At 72.2% G+C, this 19,927-nt stretch overlaps 1 pseudogene across 1 annotated transcript; it reads right to left on the bottom strand.

The window, feature by feature from the left end:
* Positions 1-516: 516 nt before the first annotated feature.
* LOC144258846 (carnitine O-acetyltransferase-like) lies at positions 517-19,627 on the bottom strand (annotated as a pseudogene). Its single transcript, XR_013344799.1, has 15 exons — positions 19,569-19,627; positions 9,411-9,606; positions 7,718-7,943; positions 7,177-7,296; positions 6,885-6,938; positions 6,322-6,488; positions 5,838-6,020; positions 5,347-5,519; positions 4,931-5,032; positions 4,073-4,192; positions 3,772-3,894; positions 3,460-3,598; positions 1,681-1,851; positions 1,526-1,647; positions 517-988 (listed from the first exon to the last, which is right to left on the bottom strand). The product of XR_013344799.1 is annotated as a carnitine O-acetyltransferase-like (transcript).
* Positions 19,628-19,927: the final 300 nt, after the last annotated feature.

The raw sequence follows: 19,927 nt of genomic DNA, 5'->3' as shown, positions 1-19,927 counted from the left end.
CCGGGAAAGGGACAAAGCCCAGAGCAGGGCTGGGCTGGAGGGAGTTTCAGTTTGGGGCTGGCTGGGGATGAGGAGTGAAGGGCAGACGGGGTTGTCTGGCTCACTGCCCCCCAAAATGGACCCAGCTGAGGGGTCCAGTTCTCTGCACCTACAAGCTCTGTGTTAGACCATGTTCCTGTCGTCTAATAAACCTTCTGTTTTACTGGCTGGCTGAGAGTCACGTCTGTCTGCGGAGTTGGGGGGCAGGACCCTCTGGCCGCCCCAGGACCCCGCCTGGGCGGACTCGCTGGGGGAAGCGCAGGGAGGGGCAGAGGAGGCTGAATGCTCCGAGGTCAGACCCAGGAAGGTGGAAGCCGGGGGAGCTGTGTGTCCTGGGGACAGGCTGCTCCTCGAGAGGGGACTGCCCCAGAGTCCTGCCTGGCTTCATGGGGAGCAGGTCCAGAGCATCGCCCGGGGACCCCGTGACAGAAGGGGGCATTCGGGGGGGTCCCACACTCAGAGCTGACACCACAAAGCTACAAATGGCACCATGATTTTTATTCATTTTCCGTCGTCAGAAAATAAGTTAGATTTGTCTCCCCCTTGCCTGGGTGAAGGGGGATGCTGCCCCCGCCCAGAGGGAACTCTGGGTAAGGAGGGGAGCGGGCACAGCAGGGGATTGTGGGTAAGGAGGGGAGTGGGCACAGAAGGGGATGTTGGGTAACAGGGGCAGAGGGGGGTGGGTAAGGGGCTGCAGAGGAGCGCGTGGCGGGGGCCGTCAGGGCTGCCCCTCCACATCCCCGCCCCCCGGGCTCTCCCCCAGCAGGCGGGCCAGCTGGTCCAGGACCCGGTGCAGGGCGCGGGCCAGGCGCCGGGCGTGGGTCTCGTGGCAGCAGTTGAAGGCCGTGATGGCGAAGTTGACGTGGGCGTCCAGCGGGTTGTAGCAGACCCCGTAGCCGTCCGGCACCTGCGGCCCGTAGACCATCAGGCAGTCAGAGCGCGAAGACACCTGGGGGGTGGCGGGGCGGAGAGCGGGGTGAGGGGGCGGCCACCCCAAGTCCCCTCCCCTGCCCGCACCCAAACCTGAACCCCCACCGCCGATGACCTCCAGTGAGGGGGCAGGATGAGCCCACCGCAGCCCCCGGTGAAGGGACTCCCCCCCCACACCTGGGGGGCAGGGGCCCACAGCTGCCTGGTGAGCAGCCATCGGTGGATGGCACCAGCACAGGGGGTAGCTGGGGGGCAGGGGGGGTAGCTGGGGGGCAGGGGGGGATACAGACCTGCCTGGTAACCAGCAGGTAGCACGTGGTGATGGCGTAGGGGCGCTGTGGGGTGGGTAAGAGTTAGTTAGGGGGCACTGTGAGGCGGGTGAGGATTAGTTGGGGGGCACCATGGGCAGGGGTCAGTCGGTGGGCGCTATGGGGCCGAACCTGGCCGGTGAACAGCCGGCAGTGCGTGGCGATGGCGTAGGGGCACCGGGGGGCGGGTGAGGGGTTCGTTGGGGGGGCGCCGCAAGGGGTTCGTGGGGGGCGCCGGGGGGCCGTACCTGCCCGGTGAGCAGCCGGCAGTGCGTGGCGATGGCGTAGGCCGTGTCCATGAAGATCCCCGGCAGCCGCTGCCCGTCCCCGATGGCCGCCAGCTTCAGCCCAGCAGGTGCCGGTCGATGCCCTGCCCGGCCAGCACCTGGGGGGGAGAGGGTCACAGCCCGGACGCCTGGGTCCCGGCCTCCCGCCTCCCACCACCTGGGGAGAGGGTCCCAGCCCGGACGCCGGGGTCCCAGCCCTGCGGGGGATGGGGATTTGTCTCACCTGTTCGGGTCCTGGCGCTCTGAGATTCCACGGCCGCCTGCAGCAGGGACAGCGTCTCCTCGTCCTGGGGGCCGGGGGAGCCAGGTCAGAATGGGGGGTGCTGGGGGCCAGGGGTACGAGCAGGGTGTGTGGGAAACTGCAGGGTGGGGGGACTCGTGCAAGGTGCGGAACACAGGGGTGGCCGTGGGGGGGGACAGGATACCTGCCTGTGGGGCTCCGTGGGAGGGCAGTGGGTGGGTTGTGGGGGGCTGGTTACCTGGCTGTGGGACACGGGGGTGGGACGTGGGGGGGCCAGTTACCTGTCTGCGGGGCGTGTCCATGGCCCGCGCCAGGTGCAGCATCGGGGGGGCCGCGGGGGAGGCGAGGGGGGCCGGTTACCTGGCCGTGGGGCGCGTCCATGGCCCGCGCCAGGCGCAGCACCGGGGGGGCTGGCGGGGGGGGCAGGGGGGGCCGGTTACCTGGCCGTGGGGCGCGTCCATGGCCCGCACAGGTGCAGCACCGGAGGGGCTGCGGGGAGGGCAGGGGGGACCGGTTACCTGGCCGTGGGGCGCGTCCATGGCCTGCGCCAGGTGCAGCACCAGGGGGGCCGTGGGGGGGCCGGTTACCGGGCCGTGGGGCGCGTCCATGGCCCGCGCAGGTGCAGCACCGGGGGGGTCGCGGGGGGGGCCGCGGGGGGCGCAAGGGGGGGCCGGTTACCTGGGCCGTGGTGCGTGTCCATGTCCCGCGCCAGACCCAGCACCGGGGGGGGGCCGCGGGGGGGGCGCAGGGGGGGCGCAGGGGGGGCCGGTTACCTGGCTGTGGTGCGTGTCCATGGCCCGCGCCAGGCCCAGCACTGGGGGGGCCGCGGGGGGGAGGGCGCGGGGGGGGCAGGGGGGAGCCGGTTACCTGGCCGTGGGGCGTGTCCATGGCCCGCGCCAGGCCCAGCACTGGGGGGCCCGTGGGGGGGGCGCGGGGGGGGGCAGGGGGGGCCGGTTACCTGGCCATGGGGCGTGTCCATGGCCTGCGCCAGGCCCAGCACCGGGGGGGCGCCAGGGGGGGCAGAGGGGGGGCCGGTTACCTGGCCGTGGGGCGTGTCCATGGCCCGCGCCAGGCCCAGCACTGGGGGGGGCGCGGGGGGGGGCCGGTTTCCTGGCCGTGGGGCGTGTCCATGGCCCGCGCCAGGCCCAGCACTGGGGGGGCGCGGGGGGCGCGGGGGGGGGCCGGTTTCCTGGCCGTGGGGCGTGTCCATGGCCCGCGCCAGGCCCAGCACCGGGGGGGGGCGCCGGGGGGGGCCGGTTACCTGGCCGTGGGGTGTGTCCATGGCCCGCGCCAGGCCCAGCACCGGGGGGGCGCGGGGGGGGCCGGTTACCTGGCCGTGGGGCGTGTCCATGGCCCGCGCCAGGCCCAGCACCGGGGGGGCCGCGGGGGGGGCCGCGGGGGGGTTACCTGGCTGTGGGGCGTGTCCATGGCCCCGCGCCAGGCCCAGCACCGGGGGGGCCGCGGGGAGGGGGGCGGGGGGGGCCGCGGGGGGGTTACCTGGCTGTGGGGCGTATCCATGGCCCGCGCCAGGCCCAGCACCGGGGGGGCGCGGGGGGGGCCGGTTACCTGGCCGTGGGGCGTGTCCATGGCCCGCGCCAGGCCCAGCACCGGGGGGGCCGCGGGGAGGGGACGGGGGGGGCCGCGGGGGGGTTACCTGGCCGTGGGGCGTGTCCATGGCCCGTGCCAGGCCCAGCACCGGGGGGGCCGCGGGGCGCACGGCGTCCGTCCCCGGCCCTGGTGGAAGCGCCGCAGGGGACACCACCTCGCTGGTGGCACAGAGCGAGCCGTGGGTCCTGGGGGGAGACGGGGGTCAGCCCCACACGGCCCCGCCCCCCACGCCCTCCCCAGCCTGGTCCCCCGGGGCCCCTCCCGCCCAGGCCCCCAGCCCCCCGGCCCCTACCCCCAGCCCCGGGGCCCCTCCCGCCCAGCCCCCAGCCCCTCCTGCCCGGCCCCCCGGCCCCCTCACCTGTAGTAGGCCAGCTGCAGCGCCACCTGGAAGAGGGAGTCGGGGCGCAGCCCCCAGCGCTTGGGGAGCCCCTGCCCGAACCCCCGGTAGGTGAAACAGCTGATGTCCAGGTCCGTGATCAGGCTGGGGGGAGAGAGATGTTAGATGGGGGGCTGGGACCCTCCGCCCCCCCAATACACCCTCCCCACCCCTCTGCCCCATCCTGACCCCCTGCTCCCCAATAGCCCCCCGCCGCTCCCCAACTTTCCCCTCCCCCTGTGAACCCCCATCCTCTCCCCGCACCGGGCCCCCCGGCTCTCACATGTCCAGGTTCTGTTTGGCTCGCTCGATGTCCCACTGGATCTCGGGGGTGATGTAGAAATACAGCTTGGGGGGCAGGGGCAGGGGCGTCATGGGGGCGCGCGCCGTGTCGGGGTCCTTGCTGCGGAGACCCCAGGGTCAGACGGGAGGATCCCCCCAAAATCACCATGCTGGGGGCACAACACTGCACCCCAAAAACAGCCTCCCCAAGTAGCATATTCTGCCCTCCCCCCCCCACAACTTCCCTCCCTTCCCAAGGCAGACAGTCCCGCCCCTTTCCCCACCCCCCAGGCAGGAAGTCCCGCCCCTTTCCCATTCCCAAAACAGGAAGTTCCACTCCATGCGCTCACCAGTCTACTCCAGCCCCACAGAGGTGGTACAGGGATCTCTCACCCCAATTCCACCTCCCCCCCACATGCTTCCCATTTTGGGATCCTCCCACTGCAGGACAAAATGGGGGATCTGGGGCTGCTGCTCCCTGAGACTGGACCTCCAATTACCCCCCCACCAGTTCAGAGGCTCCCCAACACAGAGGTAATTTGGGGTACAGGGAATGCCACCCCATAGGGAAGGGTGAACCCCCTCACCCCATCTTGGGGAGCCCCAACATTGGCACAGTTGGGGTACTGCCTTGTGGGGAGATGAAACCCCCAAATCTCCTCCTTCTCTCCATTATAAGAGAATCCCTAATTCAGAAGAATATTCGGGGGCTGCTTTATAGGGAGCCCCCTATAAACAAATCCTCTGTTAATATAAACAAATCCTCTGTTTCTATTGGGTCTCCCCAGGCTGGCCCTGTGGGATTGATCAGGGGGTCACAGGTCTGGGGACACCCCGAATGTCCTAGTTTAGGGGTTACCAGTAATCGAGGACATGGTCGATGATGGTGGCTATGGGGGCCCCCGTCGGCCACGGCCTGTTCATACAGCACCCCGCAAACGCCATCCTCCCCTACAATGAACTGGGGGCAGGGAACAAGAGACAGAAAGAAGGCGCATGAGGGTCAGGCCAGGTCCACAAGACAGGAAATCCCATCTCTCCCCTTCCACCGTAATCCCCAAACAGGAAGTCCCGCCTCTTTACTTGTACAAAACAGGAAGTCCCACCTCCCTATACACAGTCCCACCCTTGCAAGCCCAAACTAGGAAATCCCACCTCCCTCTCTACGTTTTCTTCAGCGCCCGAAATTAGGAAGTCCTGCCCCCACCCAGCACTCCAACACTGGAAGTCCCGCCCCCCTAGCTCCCAAAGCAGGAAGTCCCGCCCCCGCCTCACCTGCAGGGTCTTGTCGAACCAGCGGTTGCCGCTGTTGGAGTAGCTGCCGCCCCCGTGCAGCATCTGGGCGGCGACGCGGCTGGGGTAGCGCTCGTCCGACACCTTCAGCACCGGGGCGTCGAGGCAGACGGTGAAGAGGCTGCGCTGGATGCACCGGGCCGACTCCCGGTTCAGCGGTCTGGGGGCGGGGTCACCGGACGGGTCAGCCCCTCCCCCAAGCAGGATTTGAACCCAGATCCTCCCTGCTTTGGGGTCCTGCCCTTGTTACACCCCGTTCACTGCTGTCCCCCGGGCGACGGGGTCCCCCTTCAGCCCCTTCCAAAGCAGGAAGTCCCGCCTCCTTTCCCCCTCCCCCGTTACATCTGGAGATATACCTGGAGCCCCAGCCAGGTCTCCCAGGCCCGGGCCCCCCCTCCACCTCTCATGAGGGTGCGGCAGGCCTGGCCCAGCTTTTGGGGTCCCCAGGACCCCCATACCCTCACAAGGGTCCCCCGTACCTCTCATGAGGGTGCTGTAGGCCTGGCCCCAGGTGTGCCGGTGGTCCCCAGTCAGCACCCCCAGCGGCTCCTTGTCCGTCTTCCACGGACAGCCCCCGGACACGCTGCAGCTGCAGGTGCAGCTGGGTCCACGGTGAGGGGGGTCCCATCGCTGTTGTACACCTCCAGCTGGAAAAACTGGGGGCCGGGAGTCGGGTCAGCCCCCCAGCCCCGACCCAGACACCCTGCAAACGCCCCCTTTCCCCCACATACAGCTCAGAACCCCTCAGGAGTCAGCTAGCCCCACTCCCTACGTGGACACCCCCCAGTTGCCCCCACCCCGGGAACCCCAGACTCTGAGGGGGAGGTGCGGGGGGGACATACCTGGCCAGAGCGGGACTTGGGGGTGTCACTTGAGGGGGCTCTGGGGGGCACGTTTCCCAGGGGGGTCCCAGGGCAGGGACAGTTCTGGGGGCCGGGTCGGGGGCCCCGGGAGTACCTGGAAGTTGCGGACGACGGTGATGAAAGTGGGGGCCCGGCGCCCCGGGGGGGGCAGCAGGAGCCCGTCATGCTTGGGGCCGGGCAGGCGGCAGGAGGCGAAGAGGCGGCTGTACTGGGCCATGCACTGGGGGTGCCCCCCCCCGGTACTCCACCAGCAGAGCCTGCCTGGGGGGGGGGTACGTGAGACACACGGGGCAGAGCAACCCCCCAGTCCCGCCCCCGCATCGCCCCCTCCCTCACCCCCAGGGCCCCCCCCAGTCCCACCCCGCATCGCCCCCTCCCACACACCCCAGGGCCCCCCCAGTCCCCTCCCCCGCATCGCCCCCCCCTCACCCCGAGCCCCCCCAGTCCCGCCCCGCATCGCCCCCTCCCTCACCCCCAGGGCCCCCCCAGTCCCACCCGCATCGCCCCCTCCCTCATCCCAAGAGCCTCCCCTACCGCCTGGGTCCCATATAGCCCCTCCCCTCCCCCTGCCACCAAACTCTGATATCTAGTCCCCCAATAGAACCCCCCTTCTCCCAACCCTCCCCCGATGCGGGGGGGGGGGGGTCAGGCACTTACTGATCAATCTTAGCCTTGAAATCCAGCACCCCTGCGATGAGCTTCGCTGCAAACCTGGGGGGGAGGGGGGCGGGGGGGGAGTCACAGATCCACCGTGCCCCTCACTCCCAACCCGCAGCCCCCTGCCAGCCCATCCCTGGGCTTCCCCCACCCTGCCGGTGCCCCTCACTCCCAACCCGCAGCCCCCTGCCAGCCCATCCCTGGGCTTCCCCCACCCCTGCCGGTGCCCCTCACTGCTGACCCACAGCCCTCTGCCAGCCCATCCCTGGGCTCCGCCCTCCCGATAACCCACCGGAGCTGCCCCCTCCAGTCGCTGTAGTCCTGTTTGGGGAGCACGACGGCCGGGCTGGAGTGGACGGTGAGGGGGTAAGCGGCTCTCCAGATACGCGCTCTGCACCCACCAATCCGAGAGCTGGGGGTGGGGGGCGGGGAGGACAGACCAGGGTTAGAATCGGGGCTGGGGTCATGGGGCCTTTGACCTGAGCTCCCCCCTGTAGCTCTTCCCCCCCCAGGCTGAGACCTGGCACAACCTCATTGCACTGATGGGGCTGAGCAGCATCACCACCAGGAGCGCTGTCCCGGGACAGCCGTCCCAGCCAGGTCCCTCCCATCCCCTTCCACCTGGGTCTCCTGCCCCGGATGCCGGCGTTCCCACCGTCCCCCCATGTTCCCCGCAAAAAGCTCCAGGGACCCTCACAGGACTCCTGGGTTCCCCCACCTTTCACCCCTCCCCCCAAACTCCTGGGTTCTGCCTGCTCCAGCCCTGCCCAGGACTCCTGGGTTCCCCGCCCAGCTCCCCAAGCCCCGGACGCCTGGGTTCCCCCCAGCTCTACCCAGTTCTCCATGCGGGCGGCTCTGCGCTCCAGCTGGGCCTGCAGCCGCTCCCCCTCCCCGCCGGGCGCCCCGAACTCCTGCACCAGCTGCCGGGTTTTCCTCCAGCTCCTCGGGCGTGACCAGCACCTCCAGCGAGCGCAGGTACCGCTCCAGCGTCTGGGCCAGCGGCGGCACGGGCTGCCGGGGCAGCGGGAAGGACGAGGCCAGGCCCCGCGCGGGGGGCCGCTGCGGGACGGGAAAGGCTCGAAGGCACCAAGGACAACGGGCACCCGCCGCCCTGGGGCAACTGCAGCTGCCCCCGGAGCTGCAACTGGGAAGTCTCCAGTGCACCAGCTGGAACCCGGCGGGGCGGGCGGCCGGCCCCCCCCGGGGCTCCCCCCGCCCGGGGCTCCCCCCGGCCCCCCCCGGGGCTCCCCCCGGCCGCCCGCTCGCCCGGCCCCCCCGGCGCTCCCCCCGGTCCCCCCGGCGCTCCCCCCGGCCGCCCGCTCGCCCGCCCGGCCCCGCCCGCTCGCCCGCCCGGCTGCTCGCCCGGCCCCCCCCCGGTCCCCCCGGCGTTCCCCCCGGCCGCCCGCTCGCCCGGCCCCCCCCGGCCGCCCGCTCGCCCGGCCCCCCCGGGGCTCCCCCCGGCCGCCCGGCCCCCCCCCGGGGCTCCCCCCGGCCGCCCGGCCCCCCCCCGGGGCTCCCCGCGGCCGGCCGCTCGCCCGGCCCCCCCCGGTCCCCCCGGGGCTCCCCCCGGCCGCCCGCTCGCCCGGCCCCCCCCGGGGCTCCCCCCGGCCGCCCGCTCGCCCGGCCCCCCCCGGTCCCCCCGGCGCTCCCCCCAGCCGCCCGCTCGCCCGGCCCCCCCGGGGCTCCCCCCGGCCGCCCGCTCGCCCGGCCCCCCCGGGGCTCCCCCCGGTCCCCCCGGCGCTCCCCCCGGCCGCCCGCTCGCCCGGCCCCCCCGGGGCTCCCCGCGGCCGCCCGGCCCCCCCCCGGGGCTCCCCGCGGCCGGCCGCTCGCCCGGCCCCCCCCGGTCCCCCCGGCGCTCCCCCCGGCCGCCCGCTCGCCCGGCCCCCCCGGGGCTCCCCGCGGCCGCCCGGCCCCCCCCCCCGGGGCTCCCCGCGGCCGCCCGGCCCCCCCCCCCGGGGCTCCCCGCGGCCGCCCGGCCCCCCCCCCGGGGCTCCCCGCGGCCGGCCGCTCGCTAAGTGGGGGTGCCGCGACCCTCCACCTCAGCGGCGGGGTTGCAGAGGCAGCGGGGGACCCCGGCCAGCCGCAGGCCGCCTGCCGGGGGGTCCCCGCCGCCGTGAACCTGCCATTGGGACCGCTGCCAAGTCGGGGGGGGTCCCGCTCCCAAAGCGGCCAAGGCAACAGCCCCCCCCGCCCCCCCGGTCGTCAAGGCGTCAAGGCTGCGGCTGCAGCAAAACCCCTGGCGGTGGCCGCTCCGCACAAGCGCCCGCAGGGGCCCCGCAAAGGGCCGCACGCGCCCCCTGCCGCAAACGCAACAGCCCGCGCGCTCGCAAAGCCGCCCCCCCCCCGCTGCGAGCGGGGCACGTGCAGCCAGAGTCACCCCCGGCCCGGGGTGGGGGCCTCCCCCGCGCTGCAAAAGTTGCGACCCAGCCGGGGGGGGGGAGAGGCTTTGCAACCCCCCCCCCCGCAGGTTTGCAGCCCAGCAGCTGTTTGCAACGGGCCCCCCCCCCGCCGCCCCCGCCCACTCACCGGAGCGCGCGACCCCGCAGCTCGCCAGGGCTGCAGAAGGAAACCTCCAGCGCCCCATGCCCGGGGCGGGGGGGCGGCCAAGGGCCCCGCGGCTCGGCCGGGCGGGGTGCGGCCCTGACCCGGCTGCAATCCGCGGGCAGGAAGCCGACGCCGCTGCGGGGCCTGGTTGCGGGGGGCGGGCCGGCAGGAGGCGCTGCTGCAAAGACCCTCCGGGGCGCCCCTCCCCCAACGCAGCCCTCAACGGGGGGAGGGCGGGGCACCCGGACGCCTGGGTTCTCTCCCCAGCTGGGGGAGGGGAGGGGCAGCTGGGTTGGAGCGGGGGGGGGCTGGGAGCCAGGACACCTGGGTTCTCTCCCCAGCTCGGCCGCAGACTGTCTTTGGGACTTTGGGCCAATCACGGAATCACTCCCTGCCTCAGTTTCCCCAAGTGGGGATAATGATCCTTCCTGTGTCTAGTGAGACTGCGAGCTCCTGGCCTTCAGGGGACCAGCTCTCACTGAGTCACACCCCGGCGCGACGGGGCCCTGATCCGGGCCAGAGTCTGCGCAGCGCCCGGCGCGACGGGGCCCTGATCCCGGCCAGAGTCTGCGCAGCGCCCGGCGCGACGGGGCCCTGATCCGGGCCAGAGGCTGTGCAGCGCCCGGCGCGACGGGGCCCTGATAGCGCCCGGCGCGACGGGGGCCCTGATCCGGGCCAGAGTCTGCGCAGCGCCCGGCGTGACGGGGCCCTGATCCGGGCCAGAGTCTGTGCAGCGCCCGGCGCGACGGGGCCCTGATCCGGGCCAGAGTCTGTGCAGCACCCGGCGCGACGGGGCCCTGATCCGGGCCAGAGTCTGTGCAGCGCCCGGCGCGACGGGGCCCTCATCCGGGCCAGAGTCTGTGCAGCACCTGGCATGACGGGGCCCTGAATCCGGGCCAGAGTCTGTGCAGCGCCCGGCGCGACGGGGCCCTGATCCGGGCCAGAGGCTGTGGCAGCGCCCGGCGCGACGGGGCCCTCATCCGGGCCAGAGTCTGTTGCAGCACCCGGCGCGACGGGGCCCTGATCCGGGCCAGAGTCTGTGCAGCGCCCGGCGCGACGGGGGCCCTGATCCGGGCCAGAGTCTGTGCAGCACCCGGCGCGACGGGGCCCTGATCCGGGCCAGAGTCTGTGCAGCACCCGGCGCGACGGGGCCCTGATCCGGGCCAGAGTCTGTGCAGCGCCCGGCGCGACGGGGCCCTCATCCGGGCCAGAGTCTGTGCAGCACCCGGCGCGACGGAGCCCTGATCCCGGCCAGAGTCTGTGCAGCGCCCGGCGCGACGGGGCCCTGATCCGGGCCAGAGTCTGTGCAGCACCCGGCGCGACGGGGCCCTGATCCCGGCCAGAGTCTGTTGCAGCGCCCGGCGCGACGGGGCCCTGATCCCCGGCCAGAGTCTGTGCAGCGCCCGGCGCGACGGGGCCCTGATCCCGGCCAGAGTCTGTGCAGCGCCCGGCGCGACGGGGGCCCTGATCCGGGCCAGAGTCTGTGCAGCGCCCGGCGCGACGGGGGCCCTGATCCGGGCCAGAGTCTGTGCAGCACCCGGCGCGACGGGGCCCTGATCCGGGCCAGAGTCTGTGCAGCACCCGGCGCGACGGGGCCCCTGATCCCCGGCCAGAGTCTGTGCAGCGCCCGGCGCGACGGGGCCCTGATCCCGGCCAGAGTCTGTGCAGCACCTGGTGCGACGGGGCCCTGATCCAGGCCAGAGTCTGTGCAGCGCCCGGCGCGACGGGGCCCTGATCCCGGCCAGAGTCTGTGCAGCGCCCGGCGCGACGGGGCCCTGATCCCGGCCAGAGTCTGCGCAGCACCTGGCATGACGGGGCCCTGATCCCGTCCAGAGTCTGTGCAGCACCCGGCGCGACGGGGCCCTGATCCCGGCCAGAGTCTGTGCAGCGCCCGGCGCGACGGGGCCCTGATTCGGCCAGAGTCTGTGCAGCGCCCGGCGCGATGGGGCCCTGATCCGGGCCAGAGTCTGTGCAGCACCCGGCACGACGGGGCCCTGATCCCGGCCAGAGTCTGTGCAGCGCCCGGCGCGACGGGGCCCTGATCCGGGCCAGAGTCTGTGCAGCGCCCGGCCGCGACGGGGCCCTGATCCCGGCCAGAGTCTGTGCAGCACCCGGCGCGACGGGGCCCTGATCCGGGCCAGAGTCTGTGCAGCACCCGGCGCGACGGGGCCCTGATCCGGGCCAGAGTCTGTGCAGCGCCCGGCGCGACGGGGCCCTGATCCGGGCCAGAGTCTGTGCAGCGCCCGGCGCGACGGGGCCCTGATCCGGGCCAGAGTCTGTGCAGCACCCGGCGCGACGGGGCCCTGATCCGGGCCAGAGTCTGTGCAGCACCCGGCGCGACGGGGCCCTGATCCGGGCCAGAGTCTGTGCAGCGCCCGGCGCGACGGGGCCCTGATCCGGGCCAGAGTCTGTGCAGCGCCCGGCGCGACGGGGCCCTGATCCGGGCCAGAGTCTGTGCAGCACCTGGTGCGACGGGGCCCTGATCCGGGCCAGAGTCTGTGCAGCGCCCGGCATGACAGGGCCCTGATCCCGGCCAGAGTCTGTGCAGCACCCGGCGCGACGGGGCCCTGATCCCGGCCAGAGGCTGTGCAGCGCCCGGCGCGACGGGGCCCTGATCCGGGCCCAGAGTCTGTGCAGCGCCCGGCGCGACGGGGCCCTGATCCGGGCCAGAGTCTGTGCAGCGCCCGGCGCGACGGGGCCCTGATCCCGGCCAGAGTCTGTGCAGCGCCCGGCGCGACGGGGCCCCTGATCCCGGCCAGAGTCTGTGCAGCGCCCGGCGCGACGGGGCCCTGATCCGGGCCAGAGTCTGTGCAGCGCCCGGCGCGACGGGGCCCTGATCTCAGCCGGGGTCTGTGCAGCACCTGGTGCGACGGGGGCCCTGATCCCGGCCAGAGTCTGTGCAGCACCCGGCGCGACGGGGCCCTGATCCGGGCCAGAGTCTGTGCAGCACCTGGCATGATGGGGCCCTGATCCGGGCCAGAGTCTGTGCAGCACCCGGCGCGACGGGGCCCTGATCCGGGCCAGAGTCTGTGCAGCACCTGGCATGATGGGGCCCTGATCCGGGCCAGAGTCTGTGCAGCGCCCGGCGCGACGGGGCCCTGATCCCGCCAGAGTCTGTGCAGCGCCCGGCGCGACGGGGCCCTGATTCCGGCCAGAGTCTGTGCAGCACCCGGCGCGACGGGGCCCTGATCCGGGCCAGAGTCTGTGCAGCACCTGGCATGACGGGGCCCTGATCCCGGCCAGAGTCTGTGCAGCACCTGGTGCGACGGGGCCCTGATCCCGGCCAGAGTCTGTGCAGCGCCCGGCGCGACGGGGCCCTGATCCGGGCCAGAGTCTGTGCAGCGCCCGGCGCGACGGGGCCCTGATCCGGGCCAGAGTCTGTGCAGCGCCCGGCGCGACGGGGCCCTGATCCCGTCCAGAGTCTGTGCAGCACCCGGCGCGACGGGGCCCTGATCCGGGCCAGAGTCTGTGCAGCACCCGGCGCGACGGGGCCCTGATCCCGGCCAGAGTCTGTGCAGCGCCCGGCGCGACGGGGCCCTGATCCGGGCCAGAGTCTGTGCAGCACCCGGCGCGACGGGGCCCTGATCCCGGCCAGAGTCTGTGCAGCGCCCGGCGCGACGGGGCCCTGATCCCGGCCAGAGTCTGTGCAGCACCCGGCGCGACGGGGCCCTGATCCCGGCCAGAGTCTGGGCAGCACCTGGTGCGACGGGGCCCTGATCCCGGCCAGAGTCTGTGCAGCGCCCGGCGCGACGGGGCCCTGATCCCGGCCAGAGTCTGCGCAGCACCCGGCGCGACGGGGCCCTGATCCCGGCCAGAGTCTGCGCAGCGCCCGACACGACGGGGCCCTGATCCCGGCCAGAGTCTGTGCAGCACCCGGCGCGACGGGGCCCTGATCCGGGCCAGAGGCTGTGCAGCACCCGGCGCGACGGGGCCCTGATCCGGGCCAGAGTCTGTGCAGCGCCCGGCGCGACGGGGCCCTGATCCGGGCCAGAGTCTGTGCAGCGCCCGGCGCGATGGGGCCCTGATCCCGGCCAGAGTCTGTGCAGCACCCGGCGCGACGGGGCCCTGATCCCGGCCAGAGTCTGTGCAGCACCTGGTGCGACGGGGCCCTGATCCCGGCCAGAGTCTGTGCAGCACCCGGCGCGACGGGGCCCTGATCCGGGCCAGAGTCTGCGCAGCACCCGGCGTGACGGGGCCCTGATCCGGGCCAGAGTCTGCGCAGCACCCGGCGTGACGGGGCCCTGATCCGGGCCAGAGTCTGTGCAGCACCTGGCGCGACGGGGCCCTGATCTCAGCCGGGTCTGTGCAGCGCCCGGCGCGACGGGGCCCTGATCCGGGCCAGAGTCTGTGCAGCGCCCGGCGCGACGGGGCCCTGATCCGGGCCAGAGTCTGTGCAGCGCCCGGCGCGACGGGGCCCTGATCCGGGCCAGAGTCTGTGCAGCGCCCGGCGCGACGGGGCCCTGATCCGGGCCAGAGTCTGTGCAGCGCCCGGCGCGACGGGGCCCTGATCCGGGCCAGAGTCTGTGCAGCACCTGGTGCGACGGGGCCCTGATCCGGGCCAGAGTCTGTGCAGCGCCCGGCGCGACGGGGCCCTGATCCCGGCCAGAGTCTGTGCAGCACCGGCGCGACGGGGCCCTGATCCGGGCCAGAGTCTGCGCAGCACCCGGCATGACGGGGCCCTGATCCGGGCCAGAGTCTGTGCAGCACCTGGCGCGACGGGGCCCTGATCTCAGCCGGGGTCTGTGCAGCGCCCGGCGCGACGGGGCCCTGATCCGGGCCAGAGTCTGTGCAGCGCCCGGCGCGACGGGGCCCTGATCCGGGCCAGAGTCTGTGCAGCACCCGGCGCGACGGGGCCCTGATCCGGGCCAGAGTCTGTGCAGCACCCGGCGCGACGGGGCCCTGATCCCGGCCAGAGTCTGTGCAGCGCCGGCGCGACGGGGCCCTGATCCGGGCCAGAGTCTGTGCAGCGCCCGGCGCGACGGGGCCCTGATCCGGGCCAGAGTCTGTGCAGCACCTGGTGCGACGGGGCCCCTGATCCGGGCCAGAGTCTGTGCAGCGCCCGGCGCGACGGGGCCCTGATCCCGGCCAGAGTCTGTGCAGCACCCGGCGCGACGGGGCCCTGATCCCGGCCAGAGTCTGTGCAGCACCCGGCGCGACGGGGCCCTGATCCCGGCCAGAGTCTGTGCAGCACCCGGCGCGACGGGGCCCTGATCCCGGCCAGAGTCTGTGCAGCACCTGGTGCGACGGGGCCCTGATCCCGGCCAGAGTCTGTGCAGCACCCGGCGCGACGGGGCCCTGATCCGGGCCAGAGTCTGTGCAGCACCTGGCGCGACGGGGCCCTGATCCCGGCCAGAGTCTGTGCAGCGCCCGGCGCGACGGGGCCCTGATCCCGGCCAGAGTCTGTGCAGCGCCTGGCGCGACGGGGCCCTGATCCCGGCCAGAGTCTGTGCAGCGCCCGGCGTGACGGGGCCCTGATCCGGGCCAGAGTCTGTGCAGCACCTGGCGCGACGGGGCCCTGATCTCAGCCGGGGTCTGTGCAGCGCCCGGCGCGACGGGGGCCCTGATCCGGGCCAGAGTCTGTGCAGCGCCCGGCGCGACGGGGCCCTGATCCGGGCCAGAGTCTGTGCAGCGCCCGGCGCGACAGGGCCCTGATCCGGGCCAGAGTCTGTGCAGCACCCGGCGCGACGGGGCCCTGATCCCGGCCAGAGTCTGTGCAGCGCCCGGCGCGACGGGGCCCTGATCCGGGCCAGAGTCTGTGCAGCGCCCGGCGCGACGGGGCCCTGATCCGGGCCAGAGTCTGTGCAGCACCTGGTGCGACGGGGCCCTGATCCGGGCCAGAGTCTGTGCAGCGCCCGGCGCGACGGGGCCCTGATCCCGGCCAGAGTCTGTGCAGCACCCGGCGCGACGGGGCCCTGATCCGGGCCAGAGTCTGCGCAGCACCCGGCATGACGGGGCCCTGATCCGGCCAGAGTCTGTGCAGCACCTGGCGCGACGGGGCCCTGATCTCAGCCGGGGTCTGTGCAGCGCCCGGCGCGACGGGGCCCTGATCCGGGCCAGAGTCTGTGCAGCGCCCGGCGCGACGGGGCCCTGATCCGGGCCAGAGTCTGTGCAGCACCCGGCGCGACGGGGCCCTGATCCGGGCCAGAGTCTGTGCAGCACCCGGCGCGACGGGGCCCTGATCCCGGCCAGAGTCTGTGCAGCGCCCGGCGCGACGGGGCCCTGATCCGGGCCAGAGTCTGTGCAGCGCCCGGCGCGACGGGGCCCTGATCCAGGGCCAGAGTCTGTGCAGCACCTGGTGCGACGGGGCCCTGATCCCGGCCAGAGTCTGTGCAGCACCCGGCGCGACGGGGCCCTGATCCGGGCCAGAGTCTGTGCAGCGCCCGGCGCGACGGGGCCCTGATCCCGGCCAGAGTCTGTGCAGCACCCCGGCGCGACGGGGCCCTGATCCCGGCCAGAGTCTGTGCAGCACCCGGCGCGACGGGGCCCCCTGATCCCGGCCAGAGTCTGTGCAGCGCCCGGACGCGACGGGGCAATCCCGGCCAGAGTCTGTGCAGCGCCCGGCGCGACGGGGCCCTGATCCCGGCCAGAGTCTGTGCAGCGCCCGGCGCGACGGGGCCCTGATCCCGGCCAGAGTCTGTGCAGCGCCCGGTGCGACGGGGCCCTGATCCGGGCCAGAGTCTGTGCAGCACCTGGCGCGACGGGGCCCTGATCCCGGCCAGAGTCTGTGCAGCGCCCGGCGCGACGGGGCCCTGATCCCGGCCAGAGTCTGTGCAGCGCCCGGCGCGACGGGGCCCTGATCCCGGCCAGAGTCTGTGCAGCACCCGGCGCGACGGGGCCCTGATCCGGGCCAGAGTCTGTGCAGCGCCCGGCATGACAGGGCCCTGATCCCGGCCAGAGTCTGTGCAGCACCTGGCGCGACGGGGCCCTGATCCCGGCCAGAGTCTGTGCAGCACCCGGCGCGACGGGGCCCTGATCCGGGCCTGAGTCTGTGCAGCACCCGGCATGACAGGGCCCTGATCCCGGCCAGAGTCTGTGCAGCACCCGGCGCGACGGGGCCCTGATCCCGGCCAGAGTCTGCGCAGCACCCGGCGCGACGGGGGCCCTGATCCGGGCCAGAGTCTGTGCAGCACCCGGCGCGACGGGGCCCTGATCCGGGCCAGAGTCTGTGCAGCACCTGGCATGACGGGGCCCTGATCTCGGCCAGAGTCTGTGCAGCGCCCGGCGCGACGGGGCCCTGATCCGGGCCAGAGTCTGTGCAGCACCCGGCGCGACGGGGCCCTGATCCGGGCCAGAGTCTGTGCAGCGCCCGGCGCGACGGGGCCCTGATCCGGGCCAGAGTCTGTGCAGCGCCCGGCGCGATGGGGCCCTGATCCCGGCCAGAGTCTGTGCAGCACCCGGCGCGACGGGGCCCTGATCCCGGCCAGAGTCTGTGCAGCACCCGGCGCGACGGGGCCCTGATCCGGGCCAGAGTCTGTGCAGCGCCCGGCATGACAGGGCCCTGATCCCGGCCAGAGTCTGTGCAGCACCTGGCGCGACGGGGCCCTGATCCCGGCCAGAGTCTGTGCAGCACCCGGCGCGACGGGGCCCTGATCCGGGCCTGAGTCTGTGCAGCACCCGGCATGACAGGGCCCTGATCCCGGCCAGAGTCTGTGCAGCACCCGGCGCGACGGGGCCCTGATCCCGGCCAGAGTCTGCGCAGCACCCGGCGCGACGGGGCCCTGATCCGGGCCAGAGTCTGTGCAGCGCCCGGCGTGACGGGGCCCTGATCCGGGCCAGAGTCTGTGCAGCACCCGGCGCGACGGGGCCCTGATCCGGGCCAGAGTCTGTGCAGCACCTGGCATGACGGGGCCCTGATCTCGGCCAGAGTCTGTGCAGCGCCCGGCGCGACGGGGCCCTGATCCGGGCCAGAGTCTGTGCAGCGCCCGGCGCGACGGGGCCCTGATCCGGGCCAGAGTCTGCGCAGCACCCGGCATGACGGGGCCCTGATCCGGGCCAGAGTCTGCGCAGCACCCGGCGCGACGGGGCCCTGATCCGGGCCAGAGTCTGCGCAGCACCCGGCGCGACGGGGCCCTGATCTCAGCCGGGGTCTGTGCAGCACCTGGTGCGACGGGGCCCTGATCCCGGCCAGAGTCTGTGCAGCACCCGGCGCGACGGGGCCCTGATCCCGGCCAGAGTCTGTGCAGCGCCCGGCGCGACGGGGCCCCTGATCCCGGCCAGAGTCTGTGCAGCGCCCGGCGCGACGGGGCCCCTGATCCCGTCCAGAGTCTGTGCAGCGCCCGGCGCGACGGGGCCCTGATCCGGGCCAGAGTCTGTGCAGCACCTGGCATGACGGGGCCCTGATTCCGGCCAGAGTCTGTGCAGCACCTGGTGCGACGGGGCCCTGATCCGGGCCAGAGTCTGTGCAGCACCCGGCGCGACGGGGCCCTGATCCCGGCCAGAGTCTGTGCAGCGCCCGGCATGACGGGGCCCTGATCCCGGCCAGAGTCTGTGCAGCACCCGGCGCGACGGGGCCCTGATCCGGGCCAGAGTCTGTGCAGCACCTGGCATGACGGGGCCCTGATCCCGGCCAGAGTCTGTGCAGCGCCCGGCGCGACGGGGCCCTGATCTCAGCCGGGGTCTGTGCAGCGACCGTCATGACGGGGCCCTGATCCCGTCCAGAGTCTGTGCAGCGCCCGGCGCGACGGGGGCCCTGATCCGGGCCAGAGTCTGTGCAGCACCCGGCGCGACGGGGCCCTGATCCGGGCCAGAGTCTGTGCAGCGCCCGGCGCGACGGGGCCCTGATTTTGGCCAGGGCTCCCATTATGACCCTAGGACGGAGCCAGTGGAATTTGTGTTCCCCTTTTCTTGGGCCTTGGAAAGGAACCAGACTCAGGTTTTCGCTCCGTGACACCCTGGGAAGGTTGACGCGGCTCCTGGAAAGTCCCGGCCAGGCCTCAACCCTTCGTCTCAGCCTCTTCCCCGAGCTCTCACTGGTCATGGGCGCGTCCAGAGCCGGTTCACGCTTTCCACCGACGGTTTGTGTCATGGGGTTAGCATGGGGTGAGCATCAGTAAACCCCACTCCCCTCCCAGCACCAGGAGAGAACCCAGGAGTCCTGGTGCCGAGCCCCCACCAGATCTAACACCAGCCCGCACTCCCCTCTCAGGGCACTTGACACATTTGAGTGACCGTCTGAGGAAAAAGAACAGGACTCGTGGCACTTTAGAGACTAACCAATTTATTTGAGCATGAGCTTTCATGGGCTACAGCTGAGCATTCGTGAGCATCCGATGCAGTGAGCCGTAGCCCATGAAAGCTTACGCTCAAATAAATGTGTTACTCCCTAAGGTGTCACGAGTCCTCCTGTTCTTTTTGCGGATACAGACTAACACGGCTGCTACTCTGAAGTCTGAGGAAGTTTCTGATCTGGTGTGAAGCCCGGTTCCCCTTTGCGATCCTGGTTCCCCTTTGCGATCCCAGTTCCCCTTTGCGATCCTGGTCCCAGTCGGAGGGAAATGAAACCCAGCTGGTGGTGAAGATCTGGCTGGAAAAGCCACAGCAGGGCTGGGTCGGACCAGACCCAAGCCGGCCAGCCCCCCGGAGCGCTGCCCGGAGAGGTAAGGACCGGCCCAGCCCTATTATTGGGCTAGTGGTCGTTAATATCTGTTCACTGACTCACCTTTGTATTTTCGCTACCTCGCGATTAACGAACCGAGCTCAGAGTTAGCAGGGTTCCCAGGCACATGTCAGCGCAGCCCTCGGAATTAATACAACTCTCCCTGAGCAAACGATCTCTTCTTACTGCTCCTCAGCAGCGCTGTCTTTCGTACTATCTGATTATTTCGCTGATAAATACAGCGGCGTGTGCATGAGGTCGTTGGACAGGCCCAGACTCCCTCTGATCCGGAGTAGATGTGGTGAGATCCGGCGTTGTATTCCTAGGTAGGGTCTAGAGCTCTGAGCTGGTCGGGCAGAAAGACTCATGAGCGTTTCTTCATCAAACTCGATTTTATTATCGTCATCGTTATCGTATCGGATGAGTCATTAATGCGGCGATTTCCTCAGACTCATTTGCATCGATCTGGGGATCTCTCTGTTCTGCGCAGAGCCGGCGAGTTCTTTCCTTCTCTTCTGGCCCCGGTCGTGCGGCGGCCGACTCGCCGGTTGTCTCGGAAAGGGACCCGTCGGCCGGCCGTCCTCTTCTGCTTGAGTCGACGCATCGGTTTATTCGCTACACGCCTGTGCCGTAATTAATGAGGCTTTTTCGTCAGGCTTTTCAGTGCCCCTGGGTTTTGGTGGCTGGACATAGAGTCAGTAATGCGTCTTGGTTTCCGCGGCCCTCGGCTCTGTTTCATTACCCAGGCGCTGGTGGCTGGTAACTGCGCCGGGCCTGTAGCTGTCGCCTGCCGTTACCGTGCGCTTTTGCCGCCTTTGTCTTGAGACCGGAGGGTTGATTCGAGCCGGCAGCCGCCGGTGCGTCAGCCCCTGTCTTGTGATGGGTCCTGTGCTCTGGCCGGGGG

The sequence above is a fragment of the Eretmochelys imbricata genome, unplaced genomic scaffold, assembly GCF_965152235.1.
Source record: "Eretmochelys imbricata isolate rEreImb1 unplaced genomic scaffold, rEreImb1.hap1 Scaffold_41, whole genome shotgun sequence".
Taxonomy (NCBI): Eukaryota; Metazoa; Chordata; order Testudines; family Cheloniidae; genus Eretmochelys; species Eretmochelys imbricata.
The sequence above is the reverse complement of the archived record's forward strand: the minus strand, read 5'-3'. Positions and strand labels throughout refer to the sequence as shown.